At 33.7% G+C, this 23,537-nt stretch overlaps 1 protein-coding gene and 1 non-coding gene across 6 annotated transcripts in view; one reads left to right on the plus strand and one right to left on the minus strand.

The window, feature by feature from the left end:
- Positions 1 to 23,537, plus strand: part of LOC130897169 (syntaxin-binding protein 5) — a 273,488-nt gene that overhangs the window by 137,224 nt on the left and 112,727 nt on the right. The window lies entirely within an intron of this gene.
- Positions 20,994 to 21,066, minus strand: Trnar-ucu (transfer RNA arginine (anticodon UCU)). Its single transcript has one exon. It is a non-coding gene; the product is annotated as a tRNA-Arg (tRNA).

Genomic DNA, 23,537 nt, shown 5'->3' on the forward strand with positions numbered 1-23,537 from the left:
TCTGTGCTCGAAAACCAATTTTTTTTTGTTTAAGAAACGACGTTAGCTTATGGAAGTTTCCTATATCAAATTTTGTTTTATTTTTACTAAACTTTTTACCATCGAATAGCGGGACCATAATGTATTAGATTTCAAATCCTTAATTAGGTCTGAAAAATACGCCAGAAATATATATTATAAGTTTTGGCCCCTTTCTCTTTACACCATGTAACAAAATGGTCGTGTTGCTTCTCATACCTTAGTCTGGATTTGGTAGGTAACAGCTCGGAATTATCTTCATTTGCAGCCTTCAAAATGGCGGGAAGTTCTTCGTCGGATGAAGCCATTAATATTATTGTATCGGATTCGGTTTAATGTGATTTAATTTAGAGGATTGTACTTATTCGGTCACTTCCAAGACGTTTTGAACAAGTTGTTATAGCAACTGATATCAAACCCAGGTGGTTTGATAGTTGTTTTGTGAAACTCCTTTGAAGAATGTACATGGTTATATAAAAAATATCTTTATTATTTTATATTTTCAAAAAATTAAAAATGCTACAAAAAGCTAGAAAAGGTTTAAATTTTATTTGATGGACTATTTCGTAAATATTTATTCACCTGTAGTAACAATAGTTGTAACCTCCGATGTAAAAAACTATCTAATAAGGTCAAAATTTGCATAATCTTACTTTCCCGCACTAAAATGCGTGCGGTCGTGGAAAAAATATTTTTTCGTATAAAATTTGACTTTATTTTTCAATATAGTTGCTTTTGAGGGCGATGCAACAAGTTTAGTGGCCATACAATTTTTTTATACCACTTTTTTAGTAACTTTCGATTTTAGTCTCAAAATAGACTTCAATTTCGGTGACCTGTGGTAAATAATAAGTTTTTTCCACTACTAGTCATAGAAGCCATGTTCTTAGGATGTCATCACCACCTTAGCGCTGCTAATGGTTAATAATTTGTTCAGTATCAATCACTAGTCATTAATGAATTTCATTTTTATTTAATTTGGAAATTGGTACTAAAGCAAAAGCCCAGAGAGCATAGTTTACTAAATACAGGAGATACGACTTACACAACACCAAAATTTTGGTTCTAAATTATGACAATTATGACAAATCGTGCTAGTTTTAAGGTTAAGTTGGGCAAAAACAATAGAAAAAATGTGTTTTTTATTATTTTCAACAATAAAAGAATATCAATTATATAAATTATAATAGACGATGTAATTATGACATGTCATATGAATCGTCGGTCCTGATCTGTTTTCGGAAGTATTAGTGATGTTAGAAATGGGTATGTTGGCGACAGTGTTATTCACAGGAGCAGGTTCGATAGGAGTTAAAGTAGAAGTTGAAGGTAGTATTTCGACAGATGACGTGGCCAGCGAAGTTGACGTTCTTTGCACTATCCTCGCAATTGTCTTTTAACAGCCAGGTTAACATAGCAGTCAGCTGCCGCTGCTTATTTCCAAAAACCATGATTTCAATTGCATAATATTTCCACCACTAGCAGCTAAAGTAGCAGGACAGGATGAGAATTTGGCTAGTAATGGAAAAGATAGGTGTGTCCCACGATGAGCTAAAACTATCTGTATATGCCAAAATACTCATAGTAAAATCATGACAATTTCTACGTTTGGGTTTTCGGATACGATCTTTTTAACTAAAACATTTTTAAAGATGGCAGACTTCCAGTTCGACTGTAAATTTGTTATTTTAAATGGAACACCTTGTATATTAATACATTTTTGAAATCTACGTAAAATTATAGTATACGTTTGTCTAAAAACTTTTTTCGAAAAATGCATACTTTTTGAGTTATTAATTTTTTGGTAAAAAATTTGACCGTTGCAGACCCTTATAAATTATTTTTTTACGAGGATACCCTTAAAGATGTGAAAATGGTTTCTGTTCGGCTGCTTTTAGCAAGGTTAGACGTATTTGAATATATGTTGAAAAATTTTTCATTTTATTAAAGGGGTGTATAAAAAGTGTTCAAAGTTTAACTTCGTAAACATCAAATTTCTTTATTTTTTTAAATAGAACCACCCGGTTTTTTTTTATTCTAATACATTCGGGGGTAAAAAATAAGAAAAATTCATGTTTACTTTCCTGTACCTTAACCTTACCGTTATCCAGATATTAAATGTTTTCTGTAAATTTTGGAGATCTTTGAAAAAGATCGTATCCAAATACCCAGAAGTAGAAATTTTCATGATTTTACTATAAATATTTTGCCATATAAAGATAGTTTTAACTCGTCGTGGGACACCCTGTATACACCAAGATAGTGAAGACATAGGCCTTCCATATTATTCTGCTCGAGGCAAAGCCATTCGCTAATCTTGACGGTTGGTCAATAATAATCTTCATCATCTTGGTATTATTAACATTATTTTAACACGAAATTTTCGTCTATTTATTCAATGCTATAATCTAATTGTAAATTAAAAAAAGACTCTAAAGTTCAATTACTTGATTGACATTTGAATGTCGCGCTATAGGTCAACGTTTCGTTTGCTTTGAATAAAAATTTACTTCCGTATTTTATTATATTGAATATTGATCGAGAATGTTATACAATCACTGTCTGTGTTTTGTCAATTCCGTTTCAATATTCTTAGATTATGTATGAATCAATATCATACATTTTCGAATAAGTGTACTTCATCACATAATGACAGTATCGAAGATGTCGTCAAATTTGCTCACAGTATACACGATATCACAAGATGCAGTGAATATTAATGTGAATGAATGGAATGCTGACATTATGAAGGAAGGATCACATAAGAACCGATACAACAAAGGCGTATAAGGGAGCCGAAAATATGAAGATTTGTTGGTTTAATTTAATATTTTTAAGGTAAATAGTTGCAGAGATATTTTCTCGCAATTTTTAGTCCAACTTTAGGCCCTATAATTCATATAACCAGGGCTGCAATCTGGTATAGAGTTAAATTGCCCTAATCATCATATTTTGGGCTCCCTTATGAGCCTATGAACCAGCGACTTTCAGGTGCCACATGTCGCATTTGATCAAATAATTATTGGCTCCTAAAGTCTTCTTTTTTTCCCTTCGTCCAACAAAATTAGTTCAATGCTAATCATGGTTCTCACTACAATGTTTTAGACTATTCCTGGCATCGAGTTTCCCACAACAAAGCAAATGAGAATAAATAAATGCTTCTAGTTATGATTCCAATGTTGGGTTAAGCAGAGCGGTACTAATCACTGTAACCTCTGTTGCAAATTTTCTGAAAAAAAAAACGGTGATACTCATATTTTCTACATGCATCGTATTCGGTTCGAACTAGATCGAAAATGGTGAATTAACCTCCTTGAAGTCTTGAATAATAGTATTCATTAATGCTCTTAAACTGTACAAAGAGGTCAAGCTCACCTCTGGGGGACACAATAGATCTTTCAGGTTGTAGGGCACGTTAAGTCCCCTATACTTCACTCTAAGTCTGATAGTATTTTCTTACCAAAAAAATTGTATATTCATAGATTAATTCCACATTATTACGAGTTTCCATAATTCCAAAGATTTACAGTGATAGGAAACTACAAATTGATACAATGATGAAACACAATTTATAGGCATTTATAGTACAGTTATATAGGGCAAAAATAAGAGTCAGTCTATCTCGGGAAGTGAGTTGATAAATTGAAAACATGACGAGATCTTTGGCACTCTAAAAGTTGCCTTAGAAAACCTCATATCTGCGTCTCAATATATACAAAGGGTAGAAGTAGAAGAGGATATTGGCAAACGGAGATCAAGAATTCTTGGAATGCACCCACCCATTCGACCTACTTGTCAAAAACAAGTTCAGAGACACAACAACAACAAGACCTCGCCCCGCCTGACTTTTCTTTGTCCTTTAGGCTCAAGAGATCACAGAACGGAAAAAATTTTGAGACTCTGGTAAACATTAGAGCCGTTACTATGAGGTCGCTGCAGGACAGGAAGCCTAGAAATCTTTATAGCATAAATGTATTGATGCAGAAGAGTGGTATTTCAGAAATTCGAATCAATTAATTTCTAAATCCAAGACGTGACGCTCCACTTTTCGGACATTTATATAATGTAACTGAGGTCGACCTTGCATTATGCCGTCAATATCAATACACGCATTCAACTCCCTTCAACTCATGAATGGTTTGATGTATAGAAAAAAGTTTCACATGGAAGTTCTGGAAAATTTTATTCTTCACAATATTTATAATAGATCAAAAATAGCTTCAAAATGCATACACAAGATTTCATGAGACAACTTTTGGAGTGCAAAATGAATGTCTGTATGAATTTTCAACTTATTTCTCATTCCGAGGTTAAACCTCTAATGTGACTGTACTATTATTGTCATTATTAAAACATATTCTTGACGGAGATGCTAATGGAGACTGAAATTTGGCTCGAATTGTTTGTTTATAAGCGTTACGATACTTGTTCCATTCGAAATTAATCAACCGTCGAGTATTGTTTGAAAGCACAAAAGATTTAACTTTGGATTATACCAAAATGGTTTTAATGATGCGTAAAAATATTTTGAGCGATATGAACTTTATATAAAAACACCTGATTATAATTAATAATTATTAACTAAAAATAACTTATTTAATTATTGATTAAACGATCAATTCACGTGGTAAATTATGCAAAAAATATTTAAAATCGAGTTGAAAAAATAGGATCTCAATTAATTTGGTCGCATAAGGCTGCACCTGCGTATTTTTCCCGATCCGATGCAACTCGATTGCTCCCGACCGTCAGAGGAAAAAAGGCATAAGCATTTTAATTTTTTCGACGGCCGCATAGGTTGGCTTATTGTAAAAAACTTCCTCCAGATCCATTAAATTATGCACCCTTATGTCTCCTCATTAGCCACCAGATATCGAATCGGATCGGGAAAAATACGGATCCAAACTAGGTGTATTCTATTATATACTTGACACTTGAAGATCGTTAGCGCTCAGGTCGTTCACCGAGTACCGAACTTCTTTGGAGACGGTCGAGCTATCAATCCCGAGGTATGTGGTGGTGCTACCCCACATACTGCTAAACTTACCCTGAATACGATCGAAGAACTTGATGATATTGAACTCCAACATTTAGTACAGACATTGCAGTATCAGATTACTATCAATTCAGATCCATGACGAAATTATAGTATGGGAAAATTAGATGTTCAAAATGCAGTCCTGTTCTAACTGTAAATAATTGTAAACAAGTCATAAGTTTGGTATCAGTTTGAAGAGTTATAAGATAGAAATTTTGGGGTGGCCAAACTAGATTTATCATGAAGCAATCAAGATCATTTTTGCTATATATGAGGAGATTTAAAGATTGCTGAAAAATCATATAAGAATAGGTGAAAAGTATCCAATTTTAGTATTTTGGAATGCTCTGGAAGTAATAGTCTTGGGCTTCCAATTGTATCTTTAAATCGTGTGTAGAATACTTAAAATTATGGAAAAGTGGTAAAAAATGGAATAAATACGCTGAGGTATCTGTTGCCTACAGTACAAATTTGAAGTTTTCTTGTTTTGTATGTCTTGGGTCAGTAGAGCTAAACAAGAGCATTGGTTAAGAAGGAAAATGTCCCGGAAGAAAATATAATCCAGATTAATAGCTCGTGACAAAATAATCCTTACACCATTACACATCAAACTAAACACCATGAAACAGTTTGTAGATTTCCTAGATGTGCTGTCATCTCCAGCTCAATTATCGAATCTATTATGGGATAAAATTGTTTTCAAAGAGTTATGTTTTTCAGGGTCTCATAATTATTTATTAAAAGCTGGCCATTAGCTAGTTTGAAATTATAACATTTTCAAAACTGTTAAGTTGTTTTAACCTTTTTAAACGTCTGTAGTTCTAATTCCATTGTGAATTTCAACTATATGATTTGCTGTTGTTGACACTACAAAGGCTGCACCTTGTTTGTATAATTATTTGTTTTGAAATGTATCATCCTTTGATACGTAATATCAGTATCTCTGTGACTAATTCGGTTGGGTTAGCGAATATCATATGCATTCAACAGGAAAATCGTTAGAATATATCTGAGGTAAAGGAGAGTTGTACTCAAAATTCTGTAAAATATTTATAGAGATAACGTCGAGAAGATTAATTAGAAAACTTCCAACAACTTACGATGAAGATTTCATTCTATTATTTATGCAAATTTCAAAGTTTTTGATTGTTCTATCCGAATAAGATGGTTTTAAAACTTCCAAATTATTGTTAAACTTGTTATTTGTGATTTTTAGAGGGGTACAACCCTTTTAGTAGTAAAAGTAGCATCAGTAAATCGTTTTATCTTTGTACCGCATCTTTGTATAATTATAAAAAAAGTAGCTCCAAGAAACTGGAAATTATTTTCAGAATTTCAGGTCCACCAATATTGGGCGTATTTGAAAATATAGAATTGAAATTGTTTTAAATTTACGCTATAAAGGGACACTTTAGATACAATATTCAAATTCATCAACTAATTCTGCACATTTTTCATTTGTTAACCATTGGGTATGAGCCGCCCCTGACCTCTAAATAGTAGTGTAGGATTATTTATTCCGTCAAATACACTCTATGGACATACGTAATCATCTATTAAATATTCAGAATGTTTGAATGTATTGTGCTTAGAAAATATACTGGAATATAAGTTCTGATTTTGAAACTTTAAAAGTCTATAGCTCAAAAACGAGGGGTCATATTAGAAATTGCTAGAGGGCGTTGTTTATATTTTTAGTAGTAATTTTCTTTCTTGCTATGATGAAGTATGCTGATTTTGCGTAAACTAATAATCCGAATTAATTTATATTTTGCAATTATAAATACATATATAATTGCTATTTTCTTAATTATTTCAAGACATATTAATCCGATTGGGACGAATCATTTTGTAGATATAACAGGGATCCAATAATAACCGTATAGGAATATGTCACCACTTTTCATCGGAAAAGTTCACCAAATCGTACCAAACGACCGTCTAAAGGGAAATGTTTGCTAAGAGGTTTGTTCCTTGTGCTGTGCCTGACAATAAGAATCATGGTGTTACCCCAGATTCAAAGCAACATTCTTCATCACCCAGTGGAAACAAATCAGAACTGATTTGCTTTTTTCATGCCAAGAGCTTGGCTCACGTATAGTTTATACTTCCAGATCGGAGCGTCAAACTTTCATTTTAAAATGTCGGAAGATTGTGCATTTAAAAATATCTAAAAGAGGGGAAACTGGTTCTTCTACCATGACAATATACCTGCGTACTCAGCCATCTATATTCAATAGTTTTTAGCTGAATATGGTATGTTTGTATGTATGTATTGATTTGTTGTCTCATATACACTGTGACCCAAAGGATCTAGTATGTCCCTCTTTCTTACTGCGATACTGGATGTTAGATGGCTTTAATTTCTGGAGATCTTCGTCTTCTATTTCAAACGCACCCAGGTGTAGTGCTGGGGTTTTTCAGTGTGTCACACTTCGAGAGAATTTGGATAGAGGTTTCGTCCTCTGTGCAAAAAATCCGCACGCCGCACTATCTGCTGGATCTAGCATCTTCGGGTCTTTTTTGAGGCGACAGAGCACTGATAGAACTTCTGTTAGTATTAGTAGATTGTTCTTACTGAGATTGATACATTCAGCAGATCTACTCTGGTTATAGTTTTTCAGAAGAGTCTATGTCCAGATGCCTGTCTATGATCAGACCTCGTGTGACTTTTTCTTATTTCTACCTATGGTAGGACAGCGATTTCACAACGTTGAAGAATATTAAATGCTTGAAATGAGAGTCTTAATTTTTCGTCGAGTCTGCAGGTCGAGGCCAAAGACTCTCGAATGTGCCATGATAGCACGAATTCTAAACACGAAATATAAACAACATTTGTTGTAGAACTGGGAATGTGAATTTTAATCGTCTGTAATATATTAAAAATGAACACTTCCAATACATCTTGATGTGGTTTCCCGAAAAAATAGTCTATAAAACGTCATGATTGCCGTAAATCTGCCTCCGTAGCAGAAGCATATTTAGAAGAGAGTTTTAATAACAAAATTGAGATATCTAATACAATATGAATTGAATAGAAATACTAGGGCCGTTTTTTCATCCTCCGATTGCTCCGTGCAGATGCTACGCGGGCAGAAGAAAGCAGCCATACCAAAGCTCTTGCACCACACACTGCGCCATTGTTGACTTTCAGGCGTCAGTCGGCGTTGTGCTGCAGTCACGTAAACATTTCCGCCATTATTAATGCTTCCGCCAAGTGTAAATTGCGAGGTGTGATTCGTTTTCTACAGGCTGAAGGTCATAGTGCTGCAGAAATCAATTGGAGAATGAGTTGTATGTATGGGGAAATCCGCAGATTCACCATTACTGCTTTACCTACGGAATTTTCAGAAGTTTCAAGGTCTTTTTTGTACTCTATTGTTACTTAAGGGTTAGGCTACATTGGCGGTAACTCTCTTTGAAGAGGGTATTGATAAGCTTTACCACAGATATGATAAATGTCTCCATCTCTTCAGTGATTATGTCGAAAAGTGTACCAATCCTTTGGTAATAAAATTATTGTTTTATATTAATTTGTCCTTTATTTAAAGACTATCGGAGGTTGAAACAAAAACGGCACTCGTATTTGATAAAATTGTGGAATTAACTCTTCAAGAAATATCGAATGGTTCTAATCAACAGCAATATGGAATATCTTCCGGAATTTATATTTGAACTAATTGTTTAAACTCTACTTTCAATTATTATCCCAATAATTGAAATTGTTTCATGATGAATAATCAATTATTAATTGAATCTGTTGAAAATAATTCCCTCAAAAAGCAATATTCCCAGTTTTTTTTTATAATGAAAGAAGTTAACATTTTTTAAAACATATTTTCGAATATTCGAATTCGAATTTTCATTCCCATCTTATTGGAGCATTCCAGTTGATTAATAAGCTTCAAACTTGAGTAGAAAATATATAACATAAGGCAAAAATTAATTTTAACAAGATCATTGAAGGAAAAAAAACAGATTGGAAAATAATTGTGGTTACCATAAAATTTCATATTAAAAACTTTATAATGGAATTATAAATGAAATTTTGCTATTATGGGCGTATGAAAGTTTTCAAAATAGATGTGTTTTAGAATGAATATAGAACAAGTGCTTCAAGTGCTGTAAATCTCTTGAACCTCGAAGAAATATGAAACTTTATAATCATGGTATATATAAAATTTTTTCGTTATATTGTAAGCGAAAATTTATTATTTTCACATTATTTTACGCATAGTTTAGCAACCAGGAAAATTAAAAAATTATTAGAAAACAAAAGTACTTGAGCAAACTTTCAGTCTATAAAAAGTGAATATGATCATTCTGTAACAACAAAAAAATATCATAAGAAGTCAAGAGTACATACATGAAGATGCAAGAAGGTGTCAAGAAAAAGTGGTGAGGACCGAATAAGCGTTTTGATGATTTGATCATAAAACGCCCTGAAACATTATTTAACAAGCTATAACAATTGATCCAGCAAATTTCATAAAAGTTTGATTTTCATTAAACACGCTAGACATACTGACCGAAATAAAAAAAATACATTAAAAATGCTACGATTATTTTTAAACAATGGAGAATCCTCAAAAAAAGTCCCTCGATTGGGGAAAGTTCGTCCAGCGAGTTGCTCCAGAGACCTCAGAAGGAGTCTCCTTATAAAAAATTCGAAGTCAGGATGTCGCCAAACACGAAGTAAACCCTAGAAAAGCACCTGGGTATGACCTGATCACAGATCAGAAATCAGACCGTGAACTAAGATATTTATAGCCATGTTGAGCTTGGGTTACTTATCACCCCAGTGGAAAGTAGTCCAGATAATTCTCATCCAAAAATTCTGGAAAGATCCAAGTGATATCGAATCATACCTATTAGCCTCCTGCCCTTTCCATCTGGAGAATTTCTTTCTCCGGAGATTAAAACCAATACTAGATCCAACAAAACAATATACACAAATACGAGATTTGTCTGGAAAATATGTGAAAAAATTGAATAACTTTATTAATACAATTATTGAGGTATTGTCACTGAGACAAATGTAATGATGTTCAATTGCCTTGTCGTTTCTGCCTTGATGGCTTCCACATCTCCAAAATGCCCTCCTTAAAGCACAATTATGCATTTCGAGAGCCAGAAGAAGTCACAATCGGGTAAATCGGGGAATAAGGTGGATCCGTCATGGTGATTGGGCTTCGGGCCACAACGAGCGATGTGTGAGCAGGCGCATTGTCGACCTACCTACCCCCTTGTGCCAAATCCGGTCAAAATAAGTTGAATTTTCGTCCACTCTTTGGCCAAAAAGGAGAAATTTCTTGTGATTAATGCCTCTAAAATCAAAGAAAACAATCTTCACATTGGACCTCTGTATTTCGCGACTTTTCTGTACTCTGACCTCCTGCTAGCTTCCATTCTTAGCTTTGAGATTTGAGCTCCACATCAATTTCGTCAAACCAGGATTCGTCTCCAATGATGACTCGGCTGAGAAAATCCCCTCTTTTGCAACCATTCCTCACAGCACTCAACCTTTCTGCTCTGGAACTTCGGTACATTTTTCGCGCGCAATTTTTTGAGCTAGAATTTTGTGGGTGATTGTTTCGAGGATTGATAGCTTGTCATTCTGACTGTCAATCTATAGTTTTAAAGAACACATTTGTTTAACATTTTCATCAGAACTCGAAGTCAACGGGCGTCATGGGCGAGAGTGTCCTTTCACTTCTTCCCAGCCTCCCCGGAACCTACTTATTCACCGTTGGTTCCTTCAAAGAATTTTTTCCGTGAACTTGTTCCAACTCTCACGACCATTCTTTCCTAGTTTCCAGCATCCGTTCGCTCCTATTTATACGCAAACCGCTCTGCGTCGAACTGAGCGTTGGTGGGATTAGCTACAGTAGCAGTGCAATCTGTCGGCGTCTGCAACCTCTAAAATAAAGCTTTATATGTATTTTTCAGTCAAAACGACTAGATGGTTGAGACCTGCTCGCTTCGCTGTCCCGAGGAAGATACAAAACGTCTCTCCTTAGAACTCCCTTTATCGGGTCAGAAATTGGTCAGTCAAGAGTCCAAGAATTGTTGTTTTATTGAACAAGTTCTTGTATTGGGTAATGGCATGGTCTTACCTCACTTATAAAGACACACCAAGTAAAATATATGCGAGGATCAATTCTATATCTGCGTCACACAGTTGATCTCCCTACAACGGACATCATCATCGCAGCCACGATGCAAATGATATTGTGTTCTAGCCTCAAACAAAAACGCCGGAACTGCTTACAGATGTTTATAAAACCACCCACAAAATTGATAAATCTTATCGTTACGATGAACAACTCTCCATTACATAAAAATAAAATGTTAAATTACTCTATCTTTCTATCTATCTAGATAAGCGCATAACCTGGGGTGAACACATAAGGCAGAAGATATTGCAGAGTTCAGTAAGCAGCTCGAATATTTCAAAGGTACAGATTTTGAATCAAAGTACTCAGATCGCTGTCTAATGCTCCATGGTATATTCCCAACTACGTACATCACAGAGATTTCAAAGCTTCAACAATTTCTAAGAAATGTACCAGAACCGGTTGAGAGAGACCCAAATAAACTAGTTGCAGATTCCTTTTAGATCAACCAATAAAGAGACTGGAAAGATATGATTCACTGGACCTACCACAGAAAGAGTTGTATTCGCTCTAAGCAAGATGAACCTTCTCGTTTTTTTAAATTATTTCATTAAATACTAGTTCAAACAGGACGGTTTGGGCTCTTTTGAGATCTTCATTATTAATTCCTGTCATATTTCTTCTGTCATCTGTCAAAATTTTAAATCTGACACATTTCTCATGTGATTATCGCTCGATTCTATTTTTCGTTTTTCTTTGTATAAACTTGAGCGGAAAGAATAATGTGGCTTCATTATTTTGAGGGATAAAGCACGGGTTTTACAACCGAGGTAAGATATATTAGCCGGTTGAAGAAAGGAGGAACAAAATTTATAATAGTCGAAGTATTTGTCTTGGGTTGATATTTTTCTAACTTTCGACATAGAATTTATAGCGGAAAACACAAACTCCCATTTGTTGTTTCGCCACAACAAAATACTTGAAATTAATTTTGTACGAGAAGATTTCGGTCCATAAGATTGTGAATTGCTCTGCAAAAAGTAATTGAAACATGAAAATACTCTCATTCATAATAGAAATTATTTGAATTAGTAGAAAGTTTTATTTTAGTTCAAAATGTTATAGAAACCTCTTTACTTTGTAGTCAATCTAAGCGTGTTTCATAGTATTTTTAAACTTTTATGTTCAATTTGACGGTACAGATGTGTTGATGGTTGCATCTGAACTTTATAAGCTTGGAGCCGGCGCGCTTACGTATTTCGCCACATGATATTTATGAATCCTGGCGGATCAAATCAGGATAATCAGATATTTTGTTTAAATTATCGCATTGTCGTCAATCTTTGCGAAGTGTGCAAATTAAATCTGATCGTTCAAAGCAATATTATTCAAAAAAAGTGATGTTGACTGAAATATTCATAATAGGTAACCAACCTAAATGACACAATCTGGCGAAATAAATACATTCGAACTGAAGCAAAAGCCCGCATTTACAAGACCGCAATCAGACCTATATTATCCTATGCAGCAGAGACCCGACCTGAGACCTCTAAAACGAAACGGATATTGGAGACTACAGAAATGAAAATAGTTCGAAGAATAGCGGGAAGAACACTACTGGATAGAGAAAGGAGTGAAAACATAAGACGAACATGCGGGATAGATAATATCAATGACTGGGTACTGGATAGAAAGATAAAATGGAAAGAGCACATTGACCGCATGACGGAAGAACGAATTGTGAAAATATCAAGGGACAAATCACCAGCAGGACAAAGAAGCATTGGAAGACCTAGGAAAAGATGGAGTGACAACCTCCCAGGTGACTGAGCAGAGGCAATGACGTGAAGAAAAACAGGCAATGATGCCTATACACAGCAGGAAGAAGAAGAAGAAGGTAACCAACCTTCACTGGTCGCTAGAGTTCAATAAGGTAATGTTTGATAATCGACTAGGTTGGAAAATAATATTCTGTGGTGATTGATGTTTACTGATTTCTGACAACGCATTGGTCAGTGAGTGAATTGATAGCAATGTTACTGTCGATAACTACATATGTGTCTCTATCTAACTAAATATCTATACAGATATCAATTTAATTATTTATACGATGAACGTTAAATAGAGAATTATTATGTTGTTAAATTTAATGGTACGTGTGTTTTGGTACAGTCGAAATGCATGTTTCTTGATTTATTGTGGCCTATTTTTAACGAGCTTATAGTTGATCAACCATCACAATTCTTCAAAAACTATATTTAACAATCAAAAGGCGCAAGAGAAGTTCTGGATAATAATGAAGTTTCTACTAGACCTAAGCTTGTAACTTATTTCTGCCGTCACAAATAGCATCAAAAATAAATAATCTATGTACATATTTCTTATTATGGAATTTAATAAGATAAAACACTTTGTAAGTTATCTAAATTTGTTATCTTGACCTATTTTCTAATCCAATTTGAAAATATTTAGATATGTACTGATTAATAAGAATGATAACGTGAAAAAAAACGCAGATACGATAGTTAAATTTGTATTTAATCTTTTTCAAATACTTTTGAGTACTTGACCAAAAAACTGATTCTCGATTAATTAAAAAAATATATAAAAAAAACTTTCGACGTAGGTAAAAAAGAAGATGTACATGTACAACAAATGGAAGCAAGAAAGAAGATTCATATAGAGGATGTTTGCTGTAGCCGAACGTATGTCGTACTGATAGTGTTTTCACTAGCTATCATAAGACACACGCGGCTGTGGCGGATATCTGAATTCCATCTATATAAATAAGGAACACTTTGACATATTAATTTGTTCTAAGACGTTGTCCGATGCCTAAATGTCACTATTTCCTATCGTTGCAGCTCTTATCATTCAGATTTCGTAGATTCATTTTCTTAGTCCATTCATTCATAATAAACTTGGTCTTCCTTTCTTTCTGTTCTGAGCTAACCTTGATATTTTATTTGTTCTTCTTAATACGTTCATTTTTGTGGCTGCTATTTTTCTTTTCTATTCTATTTAGTCATTAAGTTGTTGTTTTCGCTTTGTTTATTATACATCTTATTTTTGTATTCTTTCTTTAGTTTGCGTGCCAAGTATTCATCATCTCTGTCGCTTGCACATATTACCTTATCTAACCTAACCTAACCTAACCTAACCTAATCTAACCTAACCTAACCTAACCTAACCGTTCATTTTTGTGGCTTCTATTTTTTTCTTCTATTCTATTTAGTCAATAAGTTGTTGTTTTTGCTTTGTTTATTATACATCTTATTTGTGTATTCTATCTTTAGTTTGCGTGTCAAGTATTCATCATTCATCATCTCTGTCGCTTGCACAGATTACCTGATCATGCGCAAACTGGAGGGTGTAATACCAGGTGTCATTGCCAATTCATATCGCCATTTATTTGAATTTATTTTCTCAAGTTGTTGAAATTGTTGTCAATTTTGAAAAGTCTTGGGGATATGCAGCACCCTTATTTGAAGCCTTTGTTGACAACGAAAGAAATAGATATATCTACTTAAACAAAATTTTAGGGGACAATTATGAGATTTTCTCAAACAGACAAGTCTTCATCTTCAGAAAACTAGAGAACTGAAGTAAGTTATGTAGAGTGGGTGCATTGTAGTTGGAAAATAGTTGAACGCAGCTAGAATAATCAACATACGGAACGGGACACAAACATATAATATCAACAACGAAAGAGGAAAAACTTTGAATGATCCATTATGATTAATAAAAAAATTGGGGCGTGCGCCAACTCGTCTGATACCCTCCATAAAATTTTATCTGCTGTTATAATGTGTCAACTCGTGCTTGTCATGAAGATTAGACAATTCATGATTGAAGATTATGCAGCTCAAGATTTTAATTTTGAAATGAACCTAACTTACCTCCATCCACCTGCTTTACATCCTTCTACTAAGCAGCACCAAAGAATTTTGTCACTTTTTTGTAATAACTGTTTTTAAAATTTGAAATTATTGAAACAAGCAATTTGTTTCCTTGTTGATTTAACATAAAATCTACTACTAATACCATTTTTAACATTTTAACTCCCAAACTATCTTATCTGTTTCAAGAATGTGAAACAGAGCAACGAATTTTACATTTTGCGGCTTTCGGAATAAAAATTTATTTCTCTATTCTATATTATTTAGTACCTACCTAATGTTAAATAACAATTTAAAGTATTTAGATATTCTAGGTTTTCATTTTTAGATTTTGCAACTTTACAGTGGATCAGGTACTAAATTCCTGGTAATAATCTTATTGAATCCGTCACGATTACCGGATTATGTACTCGGTCTACCTTTTTGTTTACCGGAAATATCCTCATCTCAAGGGATAAAAAATCTTCATGAGTTGTAGCGCACCCTAAAATTGCTAGTTGTCTTTGAAAACGGCTGTGAAGTTTTTCGTAGATACATATTTAATATTTCTTCACATATATCGTCATTTGTTGTCTTCGTAGTTATATCTTATCCTTAATTCACAATTATATCACAGTTATTGACCGTTTATATCCAAATTGTTTTGTCAGTGTTTATAAATAAAGTGGATTTTGTTTTATATCACAAAATGTGATATAAGAACTTAACAAAATCTCAAGTTTAACTTGATGATCGACAATTTGATTGTAACTTCGAGAGAAAATATATGGTTTAAGCTTTTACAAAAACGAAAGGAATTCCGAGGTTGTTCTATAAAAATCCATCAATATCAGTATGTTGAAGTTTCCTAGAAATTTGAAAGAGATAAACTACCTCTATAATAAGATTAATGGTTCACTTCTGACAATGTTCTACCGCCATTTAATTGATGGCGAATCTTGATTTGAATATGTTCACGTAGAGAACAACTCGATAACAAATTATATATACAGGGTGAGCCAATAAGAGCATCCATCGGTTATATCTCAAGAACGGGTTACATTACACTTTTAGAAAAAAAATATAACAATAGAGATATACCTGAATATTATTTTTAGAATTTTAGGTTCACCACTAGCGATTTTTTTTAATTCCAAACAATTAAATGGAACTTTGCACTTTGAAGTGATAATTTCAAAACAAAATTTCTTTTACAGCGTGAACGGGATTTGAACCCACAATCGGCGAATTCGGGGGTTTAAGACTTAGTCCGTTCGGCTAACGAATGCAATTAAAGTGATGGGGTATACTAACAGTAATCAATCACTTGCTATTAGTCTAACGGAGTTACAAACAAGTTCAAAACTCACAAACCCACATACAGATGAAACTAATGAAAGCAAGTTAAAAAGGTAGACAACAGAAAAGCATTAATGAAATATAATAAAAATATAGTGAAAAACGTGATTTTCAAGGCAAGTTATATTTGTAGAAGAATTATGGACTTAATCCAAAGGATTAGGTTCTTGTAGAACGATAACATTAATTCTGAATTTTGTAACTTATTTACTCAGTATATCAATATTTTTATCAAAGGAGTTATGCTAAATATATTGATATTAACCATATAAATAAAATACAAACAATTAACAAAAAGTTGAATTTATTTTTCAATTTCAAATTCCTAAAATGCCGAACTTTGGAAGAGAGAGAGAAATGCTTTATTGTCAAAAAATTCTTTCAATTTGTAGACAAAAGTTTGTAAAAACTAAATAACAAACAAAAAAATAACTTAATAAAGATACAAATAAAACAAAATTTCAATATACAGAATAAAACCGCAATGAATAACAAAATTATAGCTAAAAGTAATAGGTAATAATTAGTATATAGTCTACAGAATGAATTAAATATTATTATTAAATATTATTATTAGAATAGAAGTTTACAGAGTAGAAGGTACTTTCCAGTAAATATGCCCTCAATTTATCGTAGAATGCGGAAAAGATGATATCGATTTGATTTCAATTGGCAAGTGATTGTGCATTTTTTGCATTGTAAAATATTGAACACTTAACTAATTCTGATATTGGAGTAGGTAGATAAAGGTCGTGCTCCGCGTTCCTACGGATATCCTTGCAACGATCAATTCCTTGCAGTGAGCTCTGCTATTAAGTCCGAGTAAAAATCTCTTTTCTAGTTTGAAGATTCGCTCAAATTGAATCGCACCATACGTACCCCAGAAGGGAGATGCAACTCAATAAGGGTATGATAAACTGTTAAGGAGGTGGATAAATTCAGTTCTTTGGAAACTGATCTCAGCGCCAAACTCCCATTTAAAGGAATTGTCCACAACAAGCCATAAGAACTTTACAGATTCAATGACTTGGTGGTGTTATTTAATAAAAAAGGCAGTAATGTATTTTTATATGACTTTAGTTTTAGAAAAGTTGAAACAGAAAATTAGAATCGCACCATTATTTAAGGGTGATTAGGCCACTAGATATGGTCCTATGAAGTGCCGTGAGATCAGGGTTGTGTTAACTGCAAATGGAGCCATAAGAATTATTTCTATTGAGTTTTCAGAACTTTTCGTTTGATTCATATGAATATTCGTATTGACGTATCCGCTGTACCTACTGTAGTTGCTTCAATTTCAATAGTTGTAAGTACAGTTAAATATTAAGAAATGAAAATTGGAATCAAGAATTTCAAACTCTTTCAAGAGTTGTTTCACCTATCAAAGGAAACACATATATGACCGTGGAAAGTGGACTTATAAAAAACGACGTAGTCTAGAGGATAATATTTCATGACTTTTGACTTTTTATGTACTCCACCGACTACCTGGCTGTTACAAAATTTATTATTTTTATCGTATCCATTTTAATATTGGAGAGTTTCATTTGGCAGGATTCTACACATACCTCGGATGATATAGTTTTCTTAATTTAAATATTTGATGAGGTACGAATGGTTTTTGTTTTCAAATCAAAATAAAAAAATTGCAACGATATTTATATTTTTCAATATAGATTTTTCGGTTAACATACTTTCTTATCGATTTCCTAGATTTTCTAAATTTCAATCTATCTTCTATCCACTTTATGTTTCAATTCACGATGTTCGATTTGGAACATTTCATACATTGTTTCTTCTTGATCCCATAGTGGGTTTCTCTAATCTCAAATTGAGAAATGTGTTTATGGATAGTAACACACCTTTGATTGTATTTCCGCTGAGGTTTTTGCCTCTCATGTCAGTAGGTGTTTTATTTTGAACTAATAGACTAGTTATTCTTGCACCTCTATCACGAAAAACACCGTGTATTCACATAAATACATTTTTGCAAACTAAAAGTAATTTTCCTTTAAAGATGAGCGACGTTCTGGTCGACCTAGTTGATAATGTTAAGTTGATAATGACTAAATCAAATTCATAATTGAAGAGGATCGTCATCGTCATCGAGAGGTTGCGAGGAGGCTATATGTAAAGCACACAACAATTGAAAAACAATTAAAATGTCTTGGGCTTGTTAAGAAGCTTGATATTTGGGTATCTCACGAATTGAAAGAATTTCATTTAACACAAAGAATCAACATTTGCGATATGCACCTTAAACGAAATGAAACCAACTCTTTCTTGAAATGAATCATCACTGGTGTTACAAAATCGATTCTGTACAGTAACATAGTTCGAAAACGATCATGGAGAAAACAGGATGAACCAGCATAAACCACATCGAAAGCTGCAAAATAACAAAAAAGCTCATGCTATCAATTTGGTGGGATTACGGAGCTGTTGTGTTTTTTGAGCTGCTTTCAAGGAACCAAACCATCAATTCTGATGTTTACTGCCAATAATCGATAAAACTGGATCAAAAAATCGAAAAAAAAAACGGCCAGAATAATCAAATCGGAAAGGTTTAGTGTTCCAACATGATAATTGAATGCCTACCACATCTTTGGCAACCCGTGGGAACTATTGGAGCTTGGCTGGGAAGTGATGCCACATTCCCCATACAGTCCTAATCTGGCATTATCTGATTACTATTTATTTCGAAGTTTGCAGAATTCTTTGAATGGTCAAATTTTCGCAAATGACGATGATCCTCAATCGCACCTGGTTCAGTTGCTTTACTTTCTTTTAATCATTCTCTCTTTGTTCATTGACGACGCAGTAAGTTCATATAATAGAGTATAGAGTGTGATGAATATAAAATTCGTGTATTGTTAAGTCGTCATTAGAAATATACATTTAGAGCAGCCGTGGCAACAAGGAGCATATGTGAAATTTAATGAGAAGTTACAGTTAATGTGCGAACGGCACAGCTTTGGTTTAATCATTCTAAAAGTGGAGAATTGACGTTGAAGAAGGATAATTTTTCATATGTTTGAAAATCTAACTTTAATTTAAAACCAAGAATCAATACGATTTAGCAACAAAAACATAATCATAACTTTATGCCATATCTGTTCCATCTGTATATTTTTCTATTCTGAAATAAAAAGTACATTTTCGTTTTTGTGATATTCACAATGCTTAATTAAATTGAATATATATATACCTATGTAATTGCGAACTAAAATTACTTAATTGACGCGAAAATTTGAACTATATAATCGTTCATTCCAGTTACTTCGAACTATACGACAATTCATACTGATATAACTTTGAATTTCAATGTAGGAAGCAATTTGGTTTTCGGTATATCGAATGAATTTCCTAAGAGAAGCGTAGAAAGCATAAAATTGAAATGAAGTGCATTGCAACAAAAAACTTGACTCAAAATTGCATTTCGCTACAGAGGAAATAGTTTTTAGTTTACGAGAATTGTGAACTTAACATAAAAACTTTCATGCACACCTGCTGTATCGAAAGCTATTATAAAAAATGTATTACTTGCGAAATTGAATAGTTTTTACCTATTAGATTTTTGTTGATATTCAACTATATTTTCGTTATCAAACTTGTAGTAATAAATTCAAGAAACTGTGGCAATCAACTTACTGATCAAGCCCTTCAAACTACTCAATCAAGCCGAAATTACGAATCGACTGTGCTTCCTATGAAGAGGCTCAAAAGAAGTACAAGAAACACATTGTAATATCAAACTTCCGTATAATATTATTAGCTCACAATAATGTGGAACCCAATAGTCTAATCCGAAACCACGGTAAAAAGATAGAATACCGCGAAAAACTGTTTGCGGTTATTTCAGGCATTGGAGTAGAGCAACAAGAAGAGAAATAAAACAAAGGTGGTTAGAAAACTGCGACTTGGGTCAGTTCGCCCAACAAGATTTGGTGAGTGGTGGATGCTTTCGAATTTGAAAAGAACTTTACTGAACATAGTTAGATGTTAGGTGGCCTCAAGCCAAGTTTGAAAAGTGTAGCGCAAGGTCAAAGTAGTGTTTGTATCCAAATCATTAAGAAGAACTAAGCTGAGGGACTTATCAGCCTTTCGTCTTTTCTATTGAGAACTTTAGAGACATGTTCGAGGCTTGTCTGAAAAGTTTTGTTCCAACCTAACAAAGAAACAAAATGTCTCGTCTGATGGAAATCTCTTATCTGCAAAAAAATTTTGATGTGTTGGAACAGGAAAAAGTCATTGGGGGCTAGATCTAGTTAATATTAATAGGGTGAGTGATTTATCAATTCCGAAGAGTAATTCGTATATTGATATATGCTGACATCTTCAGGTTGAGATCGAAGATTTTTCAAACAACTTCGTACATCGGAGAAAGTGCAATTTTTTTTTTCACTTTATCTCAATAATTTCGAAATTAATTAGTCTGCACTTGAAGGTTTCAAAGGCAAATATTGAAATTTTCGTAGCAACCATTATTTAACTCTCTACTATAGAAGAATAATTTTTATTCATACCAATGTCATCGATGTAATTAATCTTTAACTGAAATAAAAATAAATTTAAATTGCCCAACATCCCTGGTGGGGATCGAACCCACGACCTTTGGATTAGAAGTCCAACGCGCTATCCGCTGCGCTACAGGGACATACATTTTTTTATGATCTCTCCCTTGACAGTGAACTTATGTCAATGAGAAAATATTTTGACCACTACTTTTTATTAAAAAGATGTTAGTTCACGACCTTTGGGTTAGAAGTGCAAAGCGCTATAAGTTGCGCTACAGGAACACATAATTTTTCATGATCTCTCGCTTCACAATGAATTTATGTCAACGAAAACATATTTTGGCCATTATTTTTTATTGAAAAGATGATAGTTCACGACCTTTGGGTTAGAAGTGCAAAGCGCTATAAGCTGCGCTACAGGGACATATATTTTTTTATGATCTCTCCCTTGACAGTGAACTTATGTCAATGAGAAAATATTTTGACCACTACTTTTATTAAAAAGATGTTAGTTCACGACCTTTGGGTTAGAAGTGCAAAGCGCTATAAGCTGCGCTACAGGAACATATAATTTTTCATGATCTCTCGATTGACAATGAATTTATGTCAACGAAAACATATTTTGGCCATTATTTTTTATTGAAAAGATGATAGTTCACGACCTTTGGGTTAGAAGTGCAAAGCGCTATAAGCTGCGCTATAGGAACATACATTTTTTTATGATCTCTCCCTTGACAATGAATTTATGTCAATAAGAAAATATTTTGGTCACTATTTTTTATTAAAAAGATGATAGTTCACAACCTTTGGGTTAGAAGTGCAAAGCACTATGCGCTGCGCTACAGGAACATATAATTTTTCATGATCTCTCGCTTGACAGTGAACTTATGTCAATGAGAAAATATTTTGACCACTACTTTTATTAAAAAGATGTTAGTTCACGACCTTTGGGTTAGAAGTGCAAAGCGCTATGCGCTGCGCTACAGGAACATATAATTTTTCATGATCTCTCGCTTGACAGTGAACTTATGTCAATGAGAAAATATTTTGACCACTACTTTTATTAAAAAGATGTTAGTTCACGACCTTTGGGTTAGAAGTGCAAAGCGCTATGCGCTGCGCTACAGGAACATATAATTTTTTATGATCTCTCGCTTGACAATGAATTTATGTCAACGAAAACATATTTTGGCCATTATTTTTTATTAAAAAGATGATAGCTAACGACTTTTGGGTTAGAAGTGCAAAGCGCTATGCGCTGCGCTACAAGAACATATAATTTTTCATGATCACTCGCTCGACAATGAATTTATGTCAACGAAAACATATTTTGGCCATTATTTTTTATTAAAAAGATGATAGCTAACGACTTTTGGGTTAGAAGTGCAAAGCGCTATGCGCTGCGCTACAGGAACATATAATTTTTCATGATCTCTCGCTTGACAATGAATTTATGTCAACGAAAACATATTTTGGCCATTATTTTTTATTAAAAAGATGATAGCTAACGACTTTTGGGTTAGAAGTGCAAAGCGCTATGCGCTGCGCTACAGGAACATATAATTTTTTATGATCTCTCGCTTGACAATGAATTTATGTCAACGAAAACATATTTTGGCCATTATTTTTTATTAAAAAGATGATAGCTAACGACTTTTGGGTTAAAAGTGCAAAGCGCTATGCGCTGCGCTACAAGAACATATAATTTTTCATGATCACTCGCTTGACAATGAATTTATGTCAACGAAAACATATTTTGGCCATTATTTTTTATTAAAAAGATGGTAGCTCACGACCTTTGGGTTAGAAGTGCAAAGCGCTATGCGCTGCGCTACAGGAACATATAATTTTTCATGATCTCTCGCTTGACAATGAATTTATGTCAACGAAAACATATTTTGGCCATTATTTTTTATAAAAAAGATGGTAGCTCACGACCTTTGGGTTAGAAGTGCAAAGCGCTATGCGCTGCGCTACAGGAACATACAATTTTTTATGATCTCTCGCTTGACAATGAATTTATGTCAACGAAAACATATTTTGGCCATTATTTTTTATAATAAAGATGATAGCTAACGACTTTTGGGTTAGAAGTGCAAAGCGCTATGCGCTGCGCTACAAGAACATATAATTTTTCATGATCACTCGCTTGACAATGAATTTATGTCAACGAAAACATATTTTGGCCATTATTTTTTATTAAAAAGATGGTAGCTCACGACCTTTGGGTTAGATGTGCAAAGCGCTATGCGCTGCGCTACAGGAACATATAATTTTTCATGATCACTCGCTTGACAATGAATTTATGTCAACGAAAACATATTTTGGCCATTATTTTTTATTAAAAAGATGGTAGCTCACGACCTTTGGGTTAGATGTGCAAAGCGCTATGCGCTGCGCTACAGGAACATATAATTTTTCATGATCACTCGCTTGACAATGAATTTATGTCAACGAAAACATATTTTGGCCATTATTTTTTATTAAAAAGATGGTAGCTCACGACCTTTGGGTTAGATGTGCAAAGCGCTATGCGCTGCGCTACAGGAACATATAATTTTTCATGATCACTCGCTTGACAATGAATTTATGTCAACGAAAACATATTTTG

The sequence above is a fragment of the Diorhabda carinulata genome, chromosome 8 (assembly GCF_026250575.1).
Source record: "Diorhabda carinulata isolate Delta chromosome 8, icDioCari1.1, whole genome shotgun sequence".
Taxonomy (NCBI): domain Eukaryota; kingdom Metazoa; phylum Arthropoda; class Insecta; order Coleoptera; family Chrysomelidae; genus Diorhabda; species Diorhabda carinulata.